Raw genomic sequence first — 22,904 nt, 5'->3', positions numbered from 1 at the left:
GAACGATGACATAGTCCTGTAGGTTTCAGTGTTTGGATGTTGCCTTGAGGTCTTGTGTTTGTCTCACTGGTGGAACAGGGCGTTAGTAATGACAATGTCATTGTTACGACCAGGTGAGAAAGGTGTCTAGGGGTCTTTTGCTGTCTTCACCTGGTCTTATTGTAACAGGGTTTTATTTTTAACACACAGTTTTGAGCTCCCCCTTATTGAATCCTTGTTCACAGCTTTCCAATTATAAGGCAAAGAAATGAGCATAAACTGACTTTCTTTGGTTTAAAGGAGAAAAGTGAAATTTATTAAACCTTAAACTTAAACTGTAATACAGCTAACACCTATGGATATACAACGCACCCACGCTAGCATGCACATGCGATACACACATGCAAATAGGGACAGAAAAGAGTAGAAGAAAAATAAAATGGAGAGGTTTGAGGCAGTCTCTAAAAGGGGGTTTCTTGTTAATGTTTCTGTGTTTCCAGCTCACTGTGGAGTCCTTGATTGTAGACAGTTCTTACATTTCATTGGGGCCCAGTATTCTTCTTAAACCTTGTTCACTGTAGGAGACTTTTCTCTCTTGGGGTTCATATGTCTTCAATGGTTTCCGAAGCTGGTGGGAGCGAGATGAGAGCAGACAAGAGAGAGGTGTTTTCAGTCCAGGAGCTAACAGCCTTCTGAGTTCAAACACTGTTTTCTCCAATTTAAAACTCTCAGTTCAAAACTCTGCAACAGCCAGTTAGTCATGTGACTAAACACTGGTCTGTCCACATCTGTGTTTGTGGATTCTGCTAGCTTAGCAGTCAACCTGGAATGCTAGCTCCCCCACCTCCAACATCTGGTAATCAAAAGTCCATTGTTGGTTGAATATGTCAGGGCATGGTCCTTTGTCCCTTGTTCCAACACTGTGTTACAATTAAAATGTCTTTCCAGTCAGGGGCTTGCAATTTTTAGTTTTAATGTTCATGTGATGAAATAATGTGTGCCTCAGTCTTGGCAGGTAGGGGGGCTTGCCTGACAGTCATGCTCAAAGAATTTTGTCAGGAGAAGGACTCCGTTGGAGTTTGTTTTCCCTATTCCTTCTTTGCCAATCACCCCCTTCCAGAGATTTGTGTCCTTCCCGACTCTGGCATTGAAGTCTTTGAGGAGGATTAGCGTGTTTCTGCTGGGATTCAGGCTAGGGAATTGCTCAAGGTCTGTGTAGAATCCCTCTTTGGCCTTGTATGTTGCTTCAAGAGTAGGAGCATAGGCACTGATGACAGTGGCATGCCGGTTTCTTGTTAGGGTGAGCAGGGCAGTTATGAGGCACTCACTTATCCCACAGGGGGAGTCGCTGATGTGCTGGACAAGCTCATTTTTGATGGTGAAGCTCACCCCATGGAGGCGAAGTTCCTCTTCTGGCAGACCCTTCCAGAAAAACGGTGTATCCGCCACCTAGTTCTTTCAGTTGGCAATGTCAATGTCGAGGCGCCTGAGCTCCTGAGCTATGATGGCAGTGTGACATTCAGGCCTGTCGCTCTTGGGGTTGTCCAGGAGGGTCCTGACGTTCCAGGCCCCAAACTTCATTTTGGCGAGTGGAAGATGCCTGTGCGTGGATTTTTTAAATGTGGCATGGTCTTGCACGTCGGCCACCATATGGCCTCGGCAGAGTGGGGCTTTGGTCCAATGGAAAGGGGGTTCCAAGACGATTAGAGGCCAGACTCTGCTGTAAGACGTATACAACACGCAGTTCCAGGTCAGGAGTGATGCAAGCTAAGTATCATGCAAAGCTTTCTCAACTTTCTATCAACAGTAAATTATAACCACAATCTAAGAAAAGCACTCCTCAGCTTCAGTTCAACATTTTCAATTTCACTCACAACCACAAGAATGGCTGATAGGAAAATGAAAATGTTGACTATCCCATTTAGCATGGTGGTAGTGCCACACAACATGATGGATGGCATCATCAGTGTGAAGTCAGGCCTTCGTCTTCACAAGAACTGTGCGGTGGTCACTCCTACTAATACGGTCAAGGACAGATGTGACAGGTAGATTGGTGAGGACGGGGTCAAGTAGGTTTTCCCTCTTGTTGGTTCCCTCACCACCTGTCACATGCCCAGTCTGACAGCTATGTCCTTCAGGACTCGGCCAGCCCGGTCAGCAGTGGTGTTGGTGAACAGTCAAGCAACTGTGGGTCTCCTTAACTAATCAGATTGAAGAATCCTTACTGAGCCACGCAGTCTAAACTAGGAACTGTAAGGTAGAATAATGGGCTGGATTTTGAGTCAGCAAATATAAAATAATTGTTTCAGGGCCAGTGAGGTTGCTGAACAGTAATCTTGAACCATTAAAAACCCAGTCAGACCTCATTCAACAAGGTGTAACTTCTCAAGTGTTTTGACAGCAAGACTAAGAGCGTAAGTGTGTAAGTTCTCATCAGTTCAATGATTTCCAATTGATTGCAGTCTGGGTGGACCTTACAGAGCACCCTCTGCAGAAGCGTAGAATCATAGATCGCAACTTCTGGATTTCCACATTTAACAGTACAGGTGTGGATTCCAGAAGTTGCTGACAGTTTCACCTTCATTACCACCACAAAATACGGGCGGCACAGTGGCGCAGTGGTTAGCACCGCCGCCTCACAGCTCCAGCGACCCGGGTTCAATTCTGGGCACTGCCTGTGTGGAGTTTGCAAGTTCTCCCTGTGTCTGCGTGGGTTTCCTCCGGGTGCTCCGGTTTCCTCCCACAAGCCAAAAAGACTTGCAGGTTGGTAGGTAAATTGGCCATTATAAATTGCCCCTAGTATAGGTAGGTGGTAGGGAAATATAGGGACAGGTGGGGATGTGGTAGGAATATGGGATTAGTATAAATGGGTGGTTGATGGTCGGCACAGACTCGGTGGGCCGAAGGGCCTGTTTCAGTGCTGTATCTCTAAACTAAAATGCAAATCATGTACAGAAAATGAAATAAAGAGGAAAAGCAAGATGGAATTAAGAGGGAAATATAAAAGAAACCAAAAAAAAGTTTTAAAAATTAAATTACTTTAAATCTCCAACCATAATTAAAATCTGAAGGAGTGAGAGTCCACAATTTTAAAAGTAAATTTTCAGTGCTAGAGAGGTTTATGGCCAGTAATTAAGACTTAACATGCTGTTATAAATTTACTTACACTTTAATGAACAAAGTCCACTTTTTCTGTAATTTTGTGGGCACCTAATGAGTATGTTCAGCAACTTCATGCCCTTAATGTGTTTGAATGCAGAGTCTCTTGGCGAGTTACTGGTGGAATACAGCTTCTGGCGGAGCAAGGCAAATTGGATGGCAACTTTCTGATTTCCACATTTGATTGTGCATGTGTGGTAACTGGAAGATCCTTTGCATTCCACTCCTTAATAACGGTGAGTGCTGCCCACATTGACCATCTCCATGTTTAAGGAGCAATGCTCCTTGCTGCTACTGGAATAGGGAATTTCCAGCTGCTCCTATCATTGATTTGCACTATATCACCCTTCCACCAGTTGAAAACCTGCTGCACGAAAATTAAAATTTAGTATTAGATACTTTTCCACAGAGTAACTACAGTATTGTGTGGCACCATTGTGTTACCTCTCATATCTGGTATTATAAATTTATTACTTGTAATCTTCTGAATTGTGTAGAACAGAGTGTGCTACAGCATGTCAGTGCTGTTTTCAGAACAATTCTGAACTTCAAGACTTCTCAGTCCTGCAACATCATAGAAACATAAAGAATCTCAAGGCTGGAGGAGATCAGTGCCATTAAGCTGTGTCTCTTTCTGTCCTGCTTCTTGCTCATGCTGCAGCACATTTAAAAGGGGGAAAATGAATGGTGCAATAGCTGAGACCTGTTTCCTGCAAATCTCATGTCATATGTTAACTCCAGGGCACTTCATGTGTCTTGAATAGCCAAACATGCAGGAATTACCTCCAGTTGCTTGAACATGAGCTCAGAGTTTCTGAGCTTGAGGAGTGGCTGGAGTCAATGCAGTGCATATAGGAGGCTGAGAATTTCCAACAACACAAGTTTCAGGAGGTGGTTACCTTGCAGCTACAGGATGTTTAAGTGAATAGTGAGTGGTTGGCCATCTGGCAGAATAGGAATCCTCCAGGAGTGTGGCACTGTCAAACCGGGATCAGCGCTGAATATTGGTGAGAGTGATAACATCTTAGGGAAGTGCAGTCTAAATACGCCAATAGCATTGTAGGGCAAATGACTGCACATGGTGGGCACAGCAAATTACAAAAATGCAGTAATCATAGGGGATTTAATAGTCATAGGGATAGGGATAAACATGCATTTCTGCAACTGCCTGTCTGTTGCCTCCCTGGTGATAGGGTAAAGGCCATCACTGAGAGGGTGCAGAACATTTTGAGGAAGGAAGGGGAACAGACAGCAATCGTGGTCCACATGGGAGCTAATGACATAGGAAGGAAAAAGGTTGAGGTCCTGCAATCAGAGTTTTAGGAGCTGGAGAGAAATTAAAGAGAAGGGCCTCAGAGGTAGTGATCTCTGGATTACTCCCAATGCCATGCGCTAGTGAGTATAGGAACGGTAGGATAATACAGGTTAATGTGTAGCTGGAGAAATAGTGCAGGAGAGAGGATTCAGTTTTTTGGGACAGGAGCAACCTGTTCAAGGTGGACAGATTGCACCTCAGCAAAGCTGGAAACAATGTCCTTCAGGGAAGGTTAACTAATACAGGAGGGAGATTTTTAAACTAATTTGGCAGGGGGATGGGCACCAGGTTGAAACATTAGAGAGGAGAACCAAGGTACATAGGCACAAATAGCACTAGAGTAAAGGATAGTTCAGAAATAGGAGGAATTAGACAAGGGCAAATATGTGGCAGTCTAAAAACAAGAAATGCTGGAACCACTCAGCAGGTCTGGCAGCACCTGTGGAAAGAGAAGCAGAGTTAACGTTTCGGGTCAGTGACCCTTCTTCGGAACTAGCAAATATTAGAAATGTCAAAGATTATAAGCAAGTGAGGCGGGGGTGGGGCAAGAGATAACAAAGGCGAAGGTGTAGATTGGACAAGGCCACATGGCTGACCAAAAGGTCATGGAACAAAGGCAAACAATATGTTAATGGTGTGTTAAAAGACAAAGCATTAGTATAAATAGGGTGTTAATGGACTGAAGGTAGAACAGCAGCAAGTACAAACATGAAAAAAAAACAGTGGGTAAGCAAACTGAACAAACTAAGATGAAATGAAATAAACATGAAAAAAAAAGTTGTAAAAAATGTAAAAAAGAAAAACTAACTAAAAATAAAAGTAAAATGGGGGGCCCGTCATGCTCTGAAATGATTGAACTCAATGTTCAGTCCGGCAGGCTGTAGTGTGCCTAATCGGTAAATGAGATGCTGTTTCTCGAGCTTGCGTTGATATTCACTGGAACATTGCAGCAATCCCAGTACAGAGATGTGAGCATGAGAGCAGGGGGGAGTGTTGAAATGGCAAACAACCGGAAGCTCAGGGTCCTGCTTGCGGACGGAGCGGAGGTGTTCCGCAAAGCGGTCACCCAGTCTGTGTTTTGTCTCCCCTTCTCCTTCTCCTTTGTTATCTCTTGCCCCACCCCTGCCTCACTTGCTTATAATCTTTGACATTTCTAATATTTGCTAGTTCCGATGAAGGGTCACTGACCCGAAACGTTAACTCTGCTTCTCTTTCCACAGATGCTGCCAGACCTGCTGAGTGGTTCCAGCATTTCTTGTTTTTATTTCAGATTTCCAGCATCCGCAGTATTTTGCTTTTATTTTATGTGGCAGTCTAAGATGGGTTTGGAGAGCATGTGCGGCTCACCATCACCTTCTCAAGGGCAGTTAGGAATGGGCAACAAATGTTGGCCTTGCCAGCGATGCTCACATTTCAAGAACAAATTTTTTTAAAAATCTGTCAGTAGTGTGGTAAATAGGATTGGTGAGCTACATGGACAAGTCGTCACATGGGGCTATGATATCGTGGCAATAATAGAGACCTGGCTCAAAGAAGGGGAGGATTGAGACATTAATATTCCTGGCTACATGGCATTCAGAAAAGATTGGGAAGGAAAAAAGGAGAGGGTTGGTGAGATGGCAGTCTTGATCAAAGAAACTAGTATAGCACTGGAGAGGGATGATGTAGTTATGGGGTATTCAGGAAAAATAAGAAAGCCAAATAAAAAGGGGGGAGACAAGCAGTATTGATCAAAAAAACTATTAAAGAACTGGAGAGGGATAATGGAAGAGTGTTCGAAGACAGAATCTATTCACTTAGAATTAAGGGCCAATAGAGGAGCAATTACACTATCAGGTATATCCTATAGGCCACCAAATAGTGGGAAGGAGATAGAGGAGTATAATTTTCTGGGAAATTACAGAAAGATGCAAAAATTGGGGGACTTCAACTATCCTGATTTAGACTGGAATAGGAACAGGGCAAAGAGGGGGAGGAATTTCTGAAATATAAACAAGAGAACATTTCTTGATCAGTCTTGTTTCCAGCCCAATGAGGAAGGAAGAATTACTAGATCTAGTTCTGGGAATGAATTGTGGCAAGTGAAGCATGTTTCAGTGGGAGAGCTTTGTAAAAATACTTAACTGGAGGAAAGCTAACTTCAGTGAGTTGATGGCCCCGATGGATTGGAATGAAAAATTGGAAAGCAAAACAGTAATTGAACAATGAGAGGCCTTCAATGGGCAGATGTTTGGGTAGAGAGAAGACCTGTTCCAACAGAGGGAAAGGAAGGGTATCTAAAGCTAGAGTTCAGGGATGACTAAAGATATTGAGGTTAAAACAAGACAGAAAATGTAGGTTTATGACAAATGTAGGGTTCATAATACAGCAGGGAACCAAGCTGAATACAAAAAGTATAAAGGAGAACTGAGAAAGGAAATAAGAGGGGCAAAGAGAGATTATGAGAATAATTAGCGGGTAACATAAAACAGAAACAGAAAGTCTTTATAAACATATAAAGAGTAAAAAGATAGTCAAAGGAAAGGTAGAAAGATTATGGACCCAAAAAAAAGAGATATTCTTGTGGAGGCAGGGGGAATGCCTGAGGTACTAAATGAGTGCTATGTAACTGTCTTCCCAAGAGGAGTAGCAAAGGAGGAGGTAGTAGTGAAATTGCATAGAGAAAAACTGTGCATTATATTGCGCCTTTCACAACTAAAGGACATCTCAAAGCACTTTACAGGCAATGAAGTATTTTTGAAGTGCAATCACTATTGTAATGTAGGAAACATGACAACCAATTTGGGCACTGCAAGCTCCCACAAAAATCAATGTGATAATGACAAGATAATCTATCTTTGTGATGTTGATTGAAGGATAAATATTGGCAGGACACCGGGGATAACTCTCCTACTCCTTTTTAAAATAGTGCTATGGATAGATGGGACCTCAGTTTAATGTCTCCCCATCTCTAACAGTGCAGCACTCCCTCAGTTCTGCACTGGAGTGTCAGCCTTGATTTTTGTGCTCAAGTCCTAGAGTGGGACTTGAATCCACAATCTTCTGTCTCAGAGGCGAGTGTGCTTGGATAAAAATAGGTAAAGAGAAGGTTGTCAGGCTTCAAAGTAGAAAATTCATCCAGTCAGGATGGGATGCATCCTAGTTTACTGAGGGAAATAAGGGTGGAAATTGCAGAGGCTCTGTTCAGTTTTCTAATCCTTGGATTTGGGGTTAGTGCCAGAGGACTAAAGGTTTGTAAATATTACACCTCTGTTTGAAAAAGTAGAGATGAATAAACCTGGCAACTGCAAGCCTGTCAGTGATGAGGAAACTTTAAGGGACGTAAAAACAGAAAATGCTGGAAATACTCAGCAGGTCTGGCAGTAGCTGTGGAGAGAAAAAAAGAGTGGGAGTCCCTAAATGCCACGGCAATCCATGGCAACCACATCTGTAGTAAGTGTCTGCGGCTTGAGAAGCTTTGGCTCAGAGTTGATGAGCTGAAGGCCGAGCTGCAGACATTACAATGCATCAGAGAGAGAGAGAATTGTCTGGACACTTTTTTTTCCAGAAGGCAGTCACACCCCTTAGGATAGGCTCATCTGATTTGGTCAGTGGTCAGGGACAGGAGGATGTGACTGCGAGTCAGGCAGGTCAGGGGATCGAGAAGGTGGGAGCGGAGCAGCCTCAGCCCTTGCAATTGAGCAACAAGTTCGAGGTTCTTGTAGCAGTATGGACAACTCATTTAAAACATACCTGGACATGCACCTGAAATGCTGCAACCTACGAGGCTACGGACCAGGTGCTAGAAGATGGGATTAGATTGGGTGGCTAGTTTTTACAGCCACGCAGACATGATGGACTGAATGGCCTCCTTCTGTGCTGTAACTTTTTTATAGTTCTATGGACAAGACCAAGGACTGTAGTGTGGATGAGCAGACTAACCATGGCATCGTAGTGCAGGAAGCCATTCAAGCGGAGGGAGCAAAAAGGAAAGTAGTGTTAGTAGGGGACAGCATAGTGAGGGGGATTGACACTGTTCTCTGCAGCAGAGTGAGAGTCTAGAAAGCTGTGTTGCCAGACCGGTGCCAGGGTTCAGGACATCAACTCAAGGCTGGAAAGGAACTTACTGTGGGAGGGGGAGGATCCAGTCGTCGTGGTCCACGTCGGTACCAACCACATAAGCAGGTCAAGAAAAGAGGTTCTACATAGTCAGTATGAGGCGCTAAGCACCAAATTAAGAAGCAGAACTTCAAAGATAATGATCTCTGGATTATTACCTGAGCCACATGCAAATTAGCATAGGGCAAATCAGATTAGAGAAATGAATGCGTAGCTCAAAGACTGGTGTGGTAGAAGTGTGTTCCGGTTCAAGGGGTATTGGCACCAGTACTGCGGAAAGTGGGAGCTGTACCGTTGGGACGGTCTACACCAGAACCGTGCTGGGATCAGTATTCTAGCGAAATGCATAACTGGGAAAGTAAAGAGGGTTTTAAACTAAATAGTGGGGCTAAGGGATCAAATTTGGGAAGATGTGGTAAATCAAAGAAAAGAGACAAGGCAAGAGAGAAAGGTATTAATATGGGAAATGATAAACAGACCATGACAGGGAGGGATAGAGAGTACAAATCTAAAAGTAAATCAGCAGTCAAGGCTAGACATTACAAAAATAATAAAAGGACAAAACTAAAGGCTCTGTATCTGAGTGCACGTAGCATTTGAAACAAAACAAATAAACTAATCATGCAAATAGAAATAAATAAGTGTGATCTGATAGCCATTACGGAGACATGGCTGCAGGATGACATAGATTGAGACCTGAATATTGAAATGTACATGACATTTAGGAAGGACAGAAAGCTAGGAAAATGTGGAGGGGTGTCTCGTTAATTAATGATGGTATTAGCACAATAGAGAGAGATGACCTAAGTTCAGGAAACCAGAATGTAGAAGCGGTTTGGGTAGAGATGAGAAATGATAAAGGCAAGAAGTCACTTGTGGGAGTGGTGTACAGGCCCCCTAACAGTAACCACATGGTAGAATGGGGTATAAAGGAAGCAATAATGGGGGCTTATCAGAAAGGTAGGGTGATAATCTTGGGGAATTTTAATCTACATATAGACTGGAAAAATCAGATGGACAAAGGTAGCCTAGATGTGGAGTTCATAGAATGTTTCGGGATAGCTTCTTAGAAGAGCATGTTCTGGAACCAACCAGAGAGCAGGCTGCATTAGATTTGGTATTGTGCAACAAGATAGGATTAATTAATAACCTCATAGTGAAGGCGCCCTGAGCAGCAGCGATCATAATATGATGGAATTTTACATTAAGTTTGAAGGAGAGAAGAGTGGGTCTAAGACGAGTATTTTAAACTTAAATAAGGGCAATTATGAGGGCATGAAAGCAGAGCTAGCTAAAGTGAACCGGCAAATTAGTTGGGTTAAGGGATAGGTCAATAAAGATGCAGTGGCAGACATTTAAGGGGATATTTCAGAATACACAGAATAGATACATTCCAAAGAGAAAGAAAAATTCCAAAGGGAGCACTCACCATCCATGGTTAACTAAAGAAGTTAAAGGTAGTATCAAACTTAAAGAAAAAGCACATAATTGCACAAAGATGGGTGGCAGGTCAGAAGATTGGACAGAATACAAAAAACAGCCAAGAATGACTAAAAGATTAATAAGCAGGGAAAAATTAGAATACGAGTGAAAGCTAGTTAGAAATATAAAAACCGATAGTAAGAGTTTCTATAGACATTTAAAAAAGAGTTAATAAAGTGAGTGTTGGTCCGATAGAAAGTGAGTCTGAGGAATTAATAATGGAAAATAAGGAGATGGCAAATGAATTGAACAGGAACTCAAGAAAATTATGATCACCAGAGAAGTGTTACTGAGCAAATAGCTGGAGTTGCGGGCTGACAAATCCCTGGTCCTGATTACTTCATCCTAGGGTCTTAAAAGAAGTGGCTAGTGAGATAGTTGATGCATTGGTTTTAATTTTCCAAAATTCCCTAGATTCGGGGAAGGTTCCATCAGATTGGAAAATAGCAAATGTAACTCCTTTATTCAAAAACTGAAGGGGACAGAAAGCAGGAATCTACAGGCCAGTTAGCTTAAAATCTGTCATAGGGAAAATGTTAGAAGCTATTACTAAAGATGTTATAGCAGGGCACTTAGAAAAATTCAAGATAACAGGCAGAGTCAAAGTGGTTTTATGAAAGGAAATCATGTCTAACCAATTTATTGGAGTTCTTTGAAGAAGTAACATGTACTATGGATAAAGGGGAACCAGTGGCTGTACTGTACCTAGATTTCCAGAAGACATTTGATAAGGTGCCACATCAAAGATTATTGCGAAAAACAAAAGCTCATGGTTTAGGGGGTAACATATTGGCATGGATAGAAGATCGGCTGGCTAAAAGGAAACAAAGAGTAGGCATAAATGGGTCATTTTCTGGTTGACAAAATGTAACGAAAGGTGTGCCACAGGCATCAGTGCTGAGGCCTCAACTTTTTACAATTTATAGTCATTAATTCGATGAAGGGACCGAAGGTATGGTTGCTAAATTTGCTAATGATACAAAGATAGGCAGGAAAGTAAAAGCAAAATGCTGCGGATGCTGAAAATCTGAAATAAAAACAAGAAATGCTGGAATCACTCAGCAGGTCTGGCAGCATCTGTGGAAAGAGAAGCAGAGTTAACGTTTCGGGTCAGTGACCCTTCATCGGAACTGGTAGGTAGGAAAGTAAGTTGTGAAGAGGACATAAGGAGGCTACAAAGGGATATAGATAGGTTAAGTGAGTGGGCAAAGATCTGCAAATGGAGTATATGTGAGAAAATGTGAAATTGTCCATTTTGACAAGAAGAATGAAAAAGAAGCAGATTACCTAAATGGTGAGAGATTGCAGAGCTGAGTTGCAGAAGGTTCTGGGTGTCTTCGTGCATGAATCACATAAGGTTAGTATGCAGGTACAGCAAGTAATTAGGAAAACTAAGAATGTCATTGTTTATTGTGAGGGGAATTAAATACAAAAGTAGGGAGGTTATGCTTCAGTTATACAGGGTATTAGTGAGACCACATTTGAAGTACTGTGTACAGCATTGGTCTCCTTATTTAAGGAAGGATGTAAATGCATTGGAAGCAATTCAGAAAAGGTTTACTCGACTAATAGCTGGAATGGACGATTTTTCTTGAGGAAAGGTTGAACAGGCTAGGCTTGTATCCGCTGGAGTTTAGAAGAGTAAGAGGCGACTTGATTGAAACATATTAGATCCTGAGGGGTCTTGACAGGGTGGATGTGGAAAGGATGTTTCCGCTTGTGGGACAATCTAGAACAAGGGGTCACTGTTTAAAAATAAGGGGTCGCCCATTTAAGGCAGAGATGAGGAGAAATTTTTTCTCTCAGAGGGTTGTGAGTCTTTGGAACTCTTCCTCAAAGGGTGGTGGAAGCAGAGTCTTTGAATATTCATACGGCAGAGGTAGATAGATTCCTGATAAGCAAGGGGGTGAAAGGTTACTGCGGGGGTAAGCGGGCATGTGAAGTTGAGGTTACAATCAGATCAGCCATGATCTTGTTGGATGGCGGAGCAGGCTCGAGGGGCCAAGTGGCCTATTCCTGCTCCTAATTCATATGTTCGTATGTAACATTTTGAAACGTTAACTGTTTCTCTCTTTACAGATGCTACCAGACCTGCTGAGTATTTTCAGCATTTTCTCTTTCTATTTCAGATTTCTAGTATCCGCAGCATTTTGCTTTTGGAAACGTTTAGAGACAATGGGCTGAATTTTCAGGTCCCACTGAGGGTGGAAATGGGGGCTGGCAGGGGACCAAAATACTGGTGCATTAGTTTCCTGATGCTGGCGAGTTTCACCAGGGTGAGGGGGAGTGCGGTCCCGAGATTCCACCCAATCCAGTAAGGAGGCCTATTAACATTGTTAAAGAGCTCATTGAGAGCTCATTAAAGGGCATGTTCTGGTTTTGATGGGGGCACCAGGGCTGCACGAGTTATATGGGGCAGACCAGCTGAATGGAGGCGGACACACAGTGTGGAGCCAGTCATGGCCACCCCAGGGAATTTGGTGGACCCCATGAAAAGGCGAATAGCTCAGAGAGGTCCCAGCCATTGGGAAGTAGGTGCCATCCGAGGCAGTACTGGGTGTGTCGAGTGGGTAATAAGTGCTTGGGCAATGCAGGGGGTCATCACCCTCCTGGCTTCACAGGGGAATAAGAAGAAGGGACAAGACTAGCAAACAGAATTGGAGGACCACCTGAGCAGAACAAAGACAGCAGCTGGAAACGACCTGGACTTGGATATATAGGGCATAATTTCAAAATTTGCAGATGACACAAAACTTGGAAATATAGTAAACAATGAGGAAGATAGTAACAGAAATCAGAAGGACATAGACAGAAGTATGAAATGGGCAGACATGTGACAGATAAAATTTAATGCACTGACCTGTAGAGAAATATATTTTGGTTGGAAGAATGAGGAAAGGCAACATGAACAACATGTTACAATATTAAAGGGGGTGCAGGAACAGAGACACCTAGGAGTGTATGTACACAAATCTTTGAAAGTGGCAGGACAAGTTGAGAAGTCTGATAAAAAACATATGGGATTCTGGGCTTTATAAAATAGAGGCATAGAGTACAAAAAAAAGGAAGTTATGCTAAACTTTTATAAAATGCTGGTCATGACTCAGTGTGTCCAATTCTGAGCACCACACTTCAGGTTGTCAAGCTGTACAGAAGGTGTAGGAGAAATTTACAGGAATGATAACAGGGTTTTGAGAATTCAGGTTTGTGGAGAGACTGGAGTAGGTGGAATTGTTTTCCTCAGAGCAGAGAAGGTTAAGAAGAAATTTGATAGAAGTGTTCCAAATTATAAATGGTTTTGATGAAGTAAATATGGAGAAACTGTTTCCAGTTGCAGAAGGGTGAATAACCAGAGGACATTGATTTAAGGTGAGTGGCAAAAGAACCAGAGACAACATGAGGATTTAAAAAAAAAATCTCAGTGAAATCTGTTACAAAAGTTAAGTATATTGTTAAGTATATGTTTTTGAGGACTTATATTTAAATTGTGAAGATGAATTTATTGGAAGGCTGAAGATTTCATAGAAGCTGGACTTTGCTTTGTTGTTGACAGTTCATTGAAAGGAAATGTTGCTTAAAAACAGACTTGCTGGAAGTCATGTGCTTTAAGCAATAAACAACAGAAAACTTGGTGACCTGGGGAAGATGTTTACAGAGAAGTAACAGGTCAAGATTTATAGCGGTCAGGAGGCTTGACTTTACTTTTAGCTTTAGCTTTAGAGATACAGCACTGAAACAGGCCCTTCGGCCCACCGAGTCTGTGCCGACCATTAACCACCCATCTATACTAATCCTACACTAATCCCATATTCCTACCACATCCTCACCTATCCCTATATTTCCCTACCACCTACCTATACTCAGGGCAATTTATAATGGCCAATTTACCTATCAACCTGCAAGTCTTTTGGCTGTGGGAGGAAACCGGAGCACCCGGAGGAAACCCACGCAGACACAGGGAGAACTTGCAAACTCCACACAGGCAGTACCCAGAATTGAACCTGGGTCCCTGGAGCTGTGAGGCGGCGGTGCTAACCACTGCGCCACTCTTGAGATATTGTTTTTGGTTTCACTTTGGACAATGTGTTGGGGTGTGAACTGTTTTGAAGACAGTTGGAGAAAACCAGCCAAGAAAGCAGCCACCATCAGATCACCCTCTTCCATCTCTTGAGAACTTCCTGAGAATCAAGCATAAGAAATATAGAAACTGATGCCACATTTCTCCTGGAAAGTCTGCCAAACTGATCCTCAACATCACCTGAAAAGAACTACTCTAGAAAAATCCCAGTGACAGCCATCTACGCGTATTTGGGATGCCAGACCAAAAAAGGACAAATGACATCTTTCCATATCTTCTCTTATTTTTCTTCAAGAATTAGTAAGTATTTGGTGTTCTATTTGCTTTTTTTTGGTAACAGGCCTCTGCAGAGAGAACGTCTGTATTTTTTTCAGTGTGTGTGAGTTTGTGTGTGGGGAATTTAAAAAGGGGAATGTTCATATTTCAATCTGTGTATTAATGCTTTGCTTCGTTACTGGATATGTCTTGTTTTATAATAAACTGATAATTTTGTTGTTTATTAAAGAAATCTGGTTGGTGTATTTTATTATGGAATAAAGAGTAGAGTATATGATTGACTGCATCGGTAACTGAGTAAATATTTTTAAAAAACGTTGTGACCTGTGGAGAAGTGGAACTAGAAAAGACAGTGCACTCATCCACCTCGGTCATAACAAATGCACTGCCTGAAAGCATGGTGGAAGCAGATGGAATGCTAACTTTCAAAAGGGAATTGGATAAATACTTGAAGGGAAAAAATACAGGATAATGGGGAAACAACAGGGGAGTGGGGCTATATGTTTTTCATGTTTTTGCTTTTGGACAGAGCTGTTCATTATTCTGCCATTAACAGCCTCTGGACTAGTGCTTTGTCTTTTACTACAACTATTAACACTCCCTTTGCCCTTTTTTGTTCTGTGACATCTCTGTTATTTAATCTCTCCTGCCCTCTGCTCTATCATACACCTTCCCTTTTGTTCTTCTTCCCCACTCCCCCCTTTCACTTGCTCAAAGCCTATTACATTTCCAACCTTTGCCAGTTCTGATGAAAGGTCACAGACCTGAAACGTTAACTCTGTTTCTCTCTCCAAAGATGCTGCCAGACCTGCTGAATATTTCCAGCACTTTCTGTTTTTATTTCAGATTCCCAGCATCCACAGTATTTTGCTTTCATTTTAGTGGGACTAATTGGATAGCTCTAACAAAGAGCCGGCACAGGCACAATGAACAGAATGGACTCCTCCTGTGCTGCATCTTTCTCTAGTTTCTTTCCTATGTCCCCTCATACCCTTTCTTGCTCATCTTATCCATGAGATCCACCTCTTGCTCTCTAGACCCTATTAGTACTAAATTGCCAACCACCCAACTTTCCTTTCTGGCTCCCATGTTAGCTGATATTGTTAACAGTTCTCTTTCCTCAGGTACTGTCTTTCAAATCTACCGTCAACACCCCTTCTCAAAAAACCCCCTGACCCCTCCATCCTTGCAAACCATTTCCAACCTCCTGCTACTTTCCAAACATATTTCCTTGAACATATTGGCTTCCAAATCTGTCCCCATCTGACTCGGAACTACATGTTTGAATCCCTCCAATCAGGTTTCTGCCCCCCGCCACAGTACTGAAATGGCTCTTTGTAAACTTGAGGCCATCCAAAACTCTGCTGCCCAATGTCCTAACTCGCACCAAGTCCCACTCACTAATCTCCCCGTGCCCGCTGACTTACATTTGCACCTGGTTACGCAATGCCTTGATCTTAAATTTTTAACATTGTGTAGAAATACTTCATTGCCTTGCCCCTCCCTATCTCTGTGACCTCCTCTAGCCTTACAACCCCCAGCGATCTCTGTGTCCCACTAATTCTGGCCTCTTGAGCATCCCTGATTTTAATTGCTCCACCATTGGCCTTCACATGCCAGGGCCTTTTTTTTTTAAACCTTTGTCACAGTCATGCAGGATGTCATTTGTGATTTTGATAAGAACTGTTTCAGTACTGTGGCAGGGGCGGAAGCCTGATTGGAGGAATTCAAATGTGAAGATCTAGGAAAGATGGGCATAGATTGGTGAGGCAACATCTTCAAAGTCTTTGGAGAGGAAAGGGAGGTTAGAGATGAGGCAGTAGTTTGTAAGGATGGTCAAGGGTTGGTATTTTGAGGAGGGGTGATGGCAGTAGATTTCAAGGAAAGGTGGAAGTACTTGAGAGAGAACTGTTAACAATGTCAGCTAACATGGGAGCCAGGAAGGGAAGCTGGGTGGTTAGCAGTTTAGTGGGAATAGTCGAGAGAGCTGGAGGTGAGTCTCTTGGATAAGAGGAGCACAGAGAGGGCTAAAGAATGATGCAAGTTCAAGGGCTAGGGCGGGGAACTTTTGTGGAAGCTTGACCCGGAGGTTAGGGGAAGGAAGTGGCAGAGGCAGCTGATGGGATGGTCTCAATCTTAGAGACAAAGAGGTCTACGAGGTGCTCACACTTGTTTCAGGTGAGGGTGGAGACAGGGGTTTGATAAGATGGCTTGCAGTAAACTGTAACATAATTTCCATCCTTTGTACTTCAGTCTCCTTGAGATAAAAGCCAACATTCCATTAACCTTTTAAATTATTTTTGTACCTGCCAACTAGCTTTTAGTGATTTCTGTGTTGCATCCTTGAATTTCTACTACCCTGCCTTCTTGTCATTTAGATGATCTTTCTTCCAAAGTGGATGATCCCACTTGAACTCCACCTCAGTTTTGCCCACTCACTTTATCAGTGTTTTTTGTTTAATGAGTGGTATAATTTCAGATCGCTACTATATCTTCGATTTTTCAGCAGTTCAATTTTAATCCTAAGAGTTACGTTTGCAGGCTTTCCACATTTTTGTTTCAAATTTCTACCATTCCCTTACCTTTTCCCACCAAGGGTGGCTCTCACTAGAACTATGATGAAGGGTCACTCACCTGAAACGTTAACTCTGCTTCTCTCTCCACAGATGCTGCCAGACCTGCTGAGTATTTCCAGCATTTCTTGTTTATATTTCAGATTTCCAGCATCAGCAGTATTTTACTTTTATTAGATAACTATTTTCTTGTATTGTTTCTTTAATATATGGCTGATGACCGTCCGTGAACCTTTATATCAATTATTTCAAGCAGGCCATTGGTTTTTAACTTAAAAAAAATTTTTTTTTTAGAGATACAGCACTGAAACAGGCCCTTCGGCCCACCGAGTCTGTGCCGACCATCAACCACCCATTTATACTAATCCTACACTAATTCCATATTCCTACCACATCCCCACCTGTCCCTATATTTCCCTACCACCTACCTATACTAGGGGCAATTTATAATGGCCAATTTACCTACCAACCTGCAAGTCTTTCCCATTTGGTAGTACAGTATCTATTGTTAACTTCTGTTTTCGTTCCTTTACGCCCTTTCCCTCCTCCCCAATTCAATAAAATACTTTTTATATTTGCTGCATCTCGAGTACTTTCAGTTTGGTTTCAATTTTCATTATCCACCCACCCTCTTCAAACACATCCGCCATTTGGTCACTAGGCAACAGACAATCACTAATGGCGTTCAGTACCCTGCAACACCAAACCTTCCAATCGGAGCCCACCACGCACTCGACCAACAAGCTCCATTGTCCCATTGTGACGTTCTCCAACGTCCACAGGGTGCGCTGCGCTAATTGGGCGGCGGCGGCTGTGATCTCGCGATGGTTTATTTTTCTTCCCGTCATGAAGGTTTCTGTGAAGTAGAAGGCACTGGGAGGATGGTGATGATGGGGGAAAACGGGAGTGAAGGAGTGAGCGTGTTATGAACGGATTTAAAGTGAGACAAGCGTGCGTTACTTACCGGCACAAATAAAGAGACAGGTGAGTGAGCAAGCTAGGAGCAGACGTAAACAGTATATTTAAAGCGAGACATGTACCGGCGTTGGAAGTTGCCGCCCGACTCGTTACCGGGAGTCAAGGAGCGAGCGAGCGGGGGGGTTGAACTTGTGCTCGGCGGTTTGAATGATTTAAAAAATTAAATTAAATGGCTGACTATCTGTGCGGCTCCAGCAGTTGATCAGTGGGGTGGAAACATTGACCTTTATAATTGGCAGGCTCTGTGTACTAAGTGGGCGGAGGGACGGGCAACCGTTCTTTATTTTCCTTTGGTTTAGGTTGCAGAGGCGCTCTAATTTCTGCTCATGTTATTGCCGAATACATAGTTTAAAAAATCCCATAGAAATAACTAGCCCCTCAACCCACAACTAGTGCCATACCTACCTCACTCCAGTGCCAAAATCCAGAGGAATATTCTGGAGAGTAACTGATAACCTTAGGGTTGCGAACTCTGGTTGGATGTATTCCCGGAGGTTCCACCTGACATTTGCGAAAGAATATTGTTTACTTTTTTTTGAAGCTTTAGAGTAACAACCTAGGTCCAAATACGGTCAAAGCAGCTGACTTCCTGAGGTGAGTGACTGCCCTTGACATCAAGGCAGCATTTGACTGAGTATAGTATCAATGAGTCCTTTGTAAAATTAAAGTCAATGGGAAAGTGGGGGAGGGGAACTCTCCACTGTTTGGAGTCATCCCTAGCACAAAGGTGGTTGTTGGAAGCCAATCATCTCCGCTCCAGGACATTGCTACATTTGTTTGTCAGGGTAGTGTGCTACCTTGGCCCAACCATATTCAGCTGCTTCATTAATGACTTTCCCTCAGAGGGTCAGAACTGGGAAAGTTAACTGATGATTACAGTGTTCACCATTCTTAACTCGTCAGATACTGAAGCAGACCGTGTTGACATGCAGCAAGACCTGGTCAACATTCAGGCTTGGGCTGATAAGTAACATTCATATCACACAAGTACCAGGTAATGATCATAGAGTCAAAGTCACTTATAGCACAGAAAGGGGCCATTCATCCCATTGAGTCTATACCATTTCTCCACCGAGCTATCCAGTCAGTCCCACTCCCCAGCTTAATCCCTGTAGCCCTGCAAATCTATTTCTCTCTGGTGGCCATCCAACTTCCTCTTGAAGTCATTGATAGTCTTTGCTTCTGCCACCCTTGTGGGCAACAACTTCCAGGTCATTACCACCCGCTACCTAAAAAGTGCTTCCTCATACTCTCCCTGCATCATTTGTCCAAAACTTTCAATCCGTGTCCCCTAGTCCTTGTACCATTTGTTAATGGGAACAGCTTTTTCTTGTCTAACTTATCTAAGCCAGTCATCTCCAACAAAAGATAATCTAACCATCTCCCCATGACATTCAATGACATTATCATTGCTGAATACCCCTCCATCAACATCCTGTGTGTTATCATTGACCTGAAGCAGAACTGGACCAGCTATACAAAAAATGTGGCTACAAGAGCAGGTCAGAGGCTGGGTATTCTGTTACAAGTAACTCCTCTCCTGACTCCCCAAAGCCTGTCCATCATCTACAAGGTGTAAGTCTGATGGCATACTCTCCAGTTGCCCGAATGAGTGTCGCTCCAATAACACTCACGTTCAACACCATCCAGGACAAAGCAGACCACTTGATTTGCACCCTATCCACTACCTTAAGCATTCACTCCTTCCACCAGCAGTGCACTATGGCTGCAGTCTGTATGATCTACAAGATGCACTGCAGCAACTTGCTAAGAATCTTTCAACAGCATCTCCCAAACCCATGACCTCTACCATCTAGGAGAACAGGGGCAGCAGATGCATGGGAACACCACTTCTTGCAAGTTCCTCTCCAAGTCACACACCATCCTGACTTGGGAATATGTTACTTTATTGGAACTCTCTCCCTATAGCAGGCTGGGTGTACAACACCATATGGACTGCAGCATTTCAAGAAGGCAGCTTACCACCACCACCACCTTGAAGACAATTGGGGATGGGTATTAAATGCTGACCTTGCCACAAAAAAAGTAAGACAGTCACTAATAAATTCAATAGGGGATTCAGGAGAAACATCTTTACCCAGGCAGTGGTTAGAATGCGGATCACAAGGAGTAGTTGAAGTGAATACAGTAAGTATATTTGAGGCGATGCTAGATAAACACGAAGGAGAAAAGAATAGAAGGCTATGTTAATTGGGTTAGATGAAGAGAGAGGTGGGAGGAGGCTTGTATAATGTTAGCATGGACCAGTTGGTCCAAATGGCCTGTTTCTGTACTGTACATTCTATGTAATTTCTTGTGCTGGCAGCTGTTGAGACGTTTTGAGAGCCGAGGGCCATCTGTGAGCAGGGAAGAACGAACAGTAACTCACTAAAATTGCACTGATAACTAATAGTAATACTGGTAACACTTAAATTCCTTGTGTAACTAACAGTAATACAGTAACTCACTGATAATTTATTTGTAATAGGTAGAATGACTATCCTATTTGTGGCTAGTAGTAATCCTATAATCTGCTGATATTCACTGTGAAACTACAGCAGTAATTCTCATGAACTGCATAAGGTGTTGTTTGGCTCCCAAGTCAATGCCACTTTTTAACAGACCTCTCCCTCCGTACTCCTTGATGTTTGGTTTGGGCTCAGGCTCTGTGTGAGGGCGATAACTCTGAAGTGGGAGCCTCAGTCAGAGCTGATCTGCACTTGGACTTCACGTGTCAAAATTAACAGAACAGACAAACTTGAGTGAAAGCAAGGGGTTGCTCAGATGGCAGTAGGCTCAGAGTTTGGGGCACTTCTCACAGGGCACGTTGTCCTAAACTCTGCTCAGCAGCATTTCTAAACCATTCCCTGGGCTCAAACTCAATAAAGGCCAATTTTCATAAAATAATGGGCATTATAACACATGAGGAACCTATTTTTCTCTAGGTAAATGTACATGTGCTGTCCCTCCTATAACCTCATTCTCCCTGATCATTGTATATTGCTCCCTTTCAAATGCTTATCCCAATCCCTTTATGAATGATGTTCTAATCTCTATCTCAATAGCCACTTGTGAGCAATCCCATGGTCTCAGCCTACAGTTTGAAAACCTTCCTTCTCTGTTTTCCCATACATGTACCAATGAGAATCCTCAGTCTCTGTCCCCTACTTTTCCACTGGCCCTTCTCTTCCTCTCTTATTGTGCCTTGATACCATTCCACATTTAAAATAATTGGCAAAATGAGAATTTATTTTAATGCCATGGGTTGTTACCTTCTGGAATGCACTGTCTGAAAGGGTGATGAAAGCAGTTTCAATAGTAACTGTGTGTGCGTGCGTACGTGTGTGTACCTGTCCAGACGACCGTATAGGGCTATAAGGAAATAAGAACAGTAGATGTAGGAGGAGGAGTCGACCATATGGCCCGTCAAGCTTACTCCGCCATTCAGTATCATCATGGCTAAACTTAGGCTTCATCTCCGCTTTCCTGTCTGCTCTCCATATCCCTTGATTCCCTGAGAGACCAACAAAAATCTGTCCATCTCAGCCTTAAATATATTCAATGATGGAGCATCCACAACCCTCTGGGGTAGAGAATTCCAAAGATTCAGAATCCTTTGAGTGAATAAATTTCTTCTCATCTCAGTCCTAAATGATCGGCCCCTCATCTTGAGACTGTGCCCCCTTGTTCTAGATTTCCCCAGCCAGGGGAAATAACCTCTTAGTGTCGACCCTGTCAAGAGCCCTTTAAATCTCAGCTGGAGTGTTGCATCCAATTCTGGTTGCCGAACTGGAGGAAAGATATGTGGGAACTGGAGAGAGTACAGAAAAGATTCACCTGAATGGTTCCAGGGATGAGGAATTTCAGTTATGAAGATAGATTGGAGAAGTTAGGACTGTTTCCTTGGTGAAGAGGCTGAGAGGCGATTTGGTAGATATATTCAAAATCATGAGGGGTCTGGACCTAGTAGATAGAGAGAAACTGTTCCCACTCGTGAATGGATTAAGAACGAGAGGGCACAGATTTAAAGTATTTGATAAGAGAAGCAAAAGTGACAAGAAGAAAAACTTCTGCATGCCGCGAGTGGTTAAGGTCTGGAATGCGCTGCCTGAGAACGTGGTGGATGCAGGCTCAATTGATAAATTCAAACGGGAATTAGATCAGTTGTATGAAAAGGAAGAATGTGCAGGGTTATGGGGAAAAGGCAGGGGAATGGAACTGAAGGGGTTGCTCATTCAGACAGCCAGTGCAGACACGATGGGCTGAATGACCTCCTTTTGCACTGTAATGATTCTGTGACTAGAGGACATAGATTGAAGGTTTTGGACAAGAGATGCAGGGGGAATGTGAGGAAGAGCTTCTTATGCAGCAAGTGGTAATGACCTGGAACTCGCTACTCACGAGGGTGCTGGAAGCGGAAGCAATCAATGATTTCAAAAGGAAATTAGATGGGTACTTGAAAGAAATACACTTTCAGGGCTATGAGGATCGAGTGGGGGAGTGGTACTGATTTGATTGCTCTGTGGAGAGCTGGCTTGGAGTTGATGGGCTGAATGGCCTCCTTCTATGGTGTCAATGACTCTGACTGTGTTTGGGGATAGGGAACTAACGAAGATGGGCACAATGAGTGATAGGTGGGAATTAGTACTGCATAGGATGTGGTGGCATTTTAAGTATACAGTTTGGGAGACAGGTTAGAGAGCATTGGAGCCTTAACGTGACAGAATGTAAGGGAGTTTCAGTGGGGTAAAATAGAAATATTTGATTCTTTAAGTTAAATTTATATGAAATCTAGTCAATTTTTATTGTTTACAAAGCCATTTTAATTCCATAAAATATTTAAAATTTGGTGTTCTCTACCATTCTTTGCTTTATATTTATTGTGTGATCGCATACAATGGCATGTTTTTCCAACTGGAACTTGATTTCCATGATTGTACCACTGTACTCTATTTTTATGCCTATC

General features: G+C 42.8%; 1 protein-coding gene and 1 long non-coding RNA gene across 4 annotated transcripts in view; one reads left to right on the top strand and one right to left on the bottom strand.

Annotated features, from left to right (window-relative positions):
* Positions 1–355: 355 nt before the first annotated feature.
* On the bottom strand, positions 356–17,708 carry LOC137372354 (uncharacterized). Of its 2 annotated transcripts, none has more exons than XR_010975420.1 (3): positions 17,653–17,708; positions 3,146–3,505; positions 356–1,699 (listed from the first exon to the last, which is right to left on the bottom strand). It is a non-coding gene; the product is annotated as an uncharacterized lncRNA (long non-coding RNA). The 2 variants fall into 2 exon arrangements; XR_010975421.1 differs by having other exon boundaries at positions 3,146–3,502; positions 17,589–17,704.
* Positions 17,709–17,769: 61 nt separating this feature from the next.
* Positions 17,770–22,904, top strand: part of slc30a9 (solute carrier family 30 member 9) — a 196,858-nt gene continuing 191,723 nt past the window's right edge. Inside the window, exon 1 of one of the 2 annotated variants that reach the window (XM_068036225.1) lies at positions 17,770–17,944. The gene's annotated coding sequence lies outside the window, so the exon portion shown is untranslated. The remainder of the gene's footprint in view (positions 17,945–22,904) is intronic. The other variant, XM_068036235.1, reaches the window with a different exon arrangement.

The sequence above is a fragment of the Heterodontus francisci genome, chromosome 1 (genome assembly GCF_036365525.1).
Source record: "Heterodontus francisci isolate sHetFra1 chromosome 1, sHetFra1.hap1, whole genome shotgun sequence".
Classification (NCBI taxonomy): Eukaryota; Metazoa; Chordata; class Chondrichthyes; order Heterodontiformes; family Heterodontidae; genus Heterodontus; species Heterodontus francisci.
The sequence above is the reverse complement of the archived record's forward strand: the minus strand, read 5'-3'. Positions and strand labels throughout refer to the sequence as shown.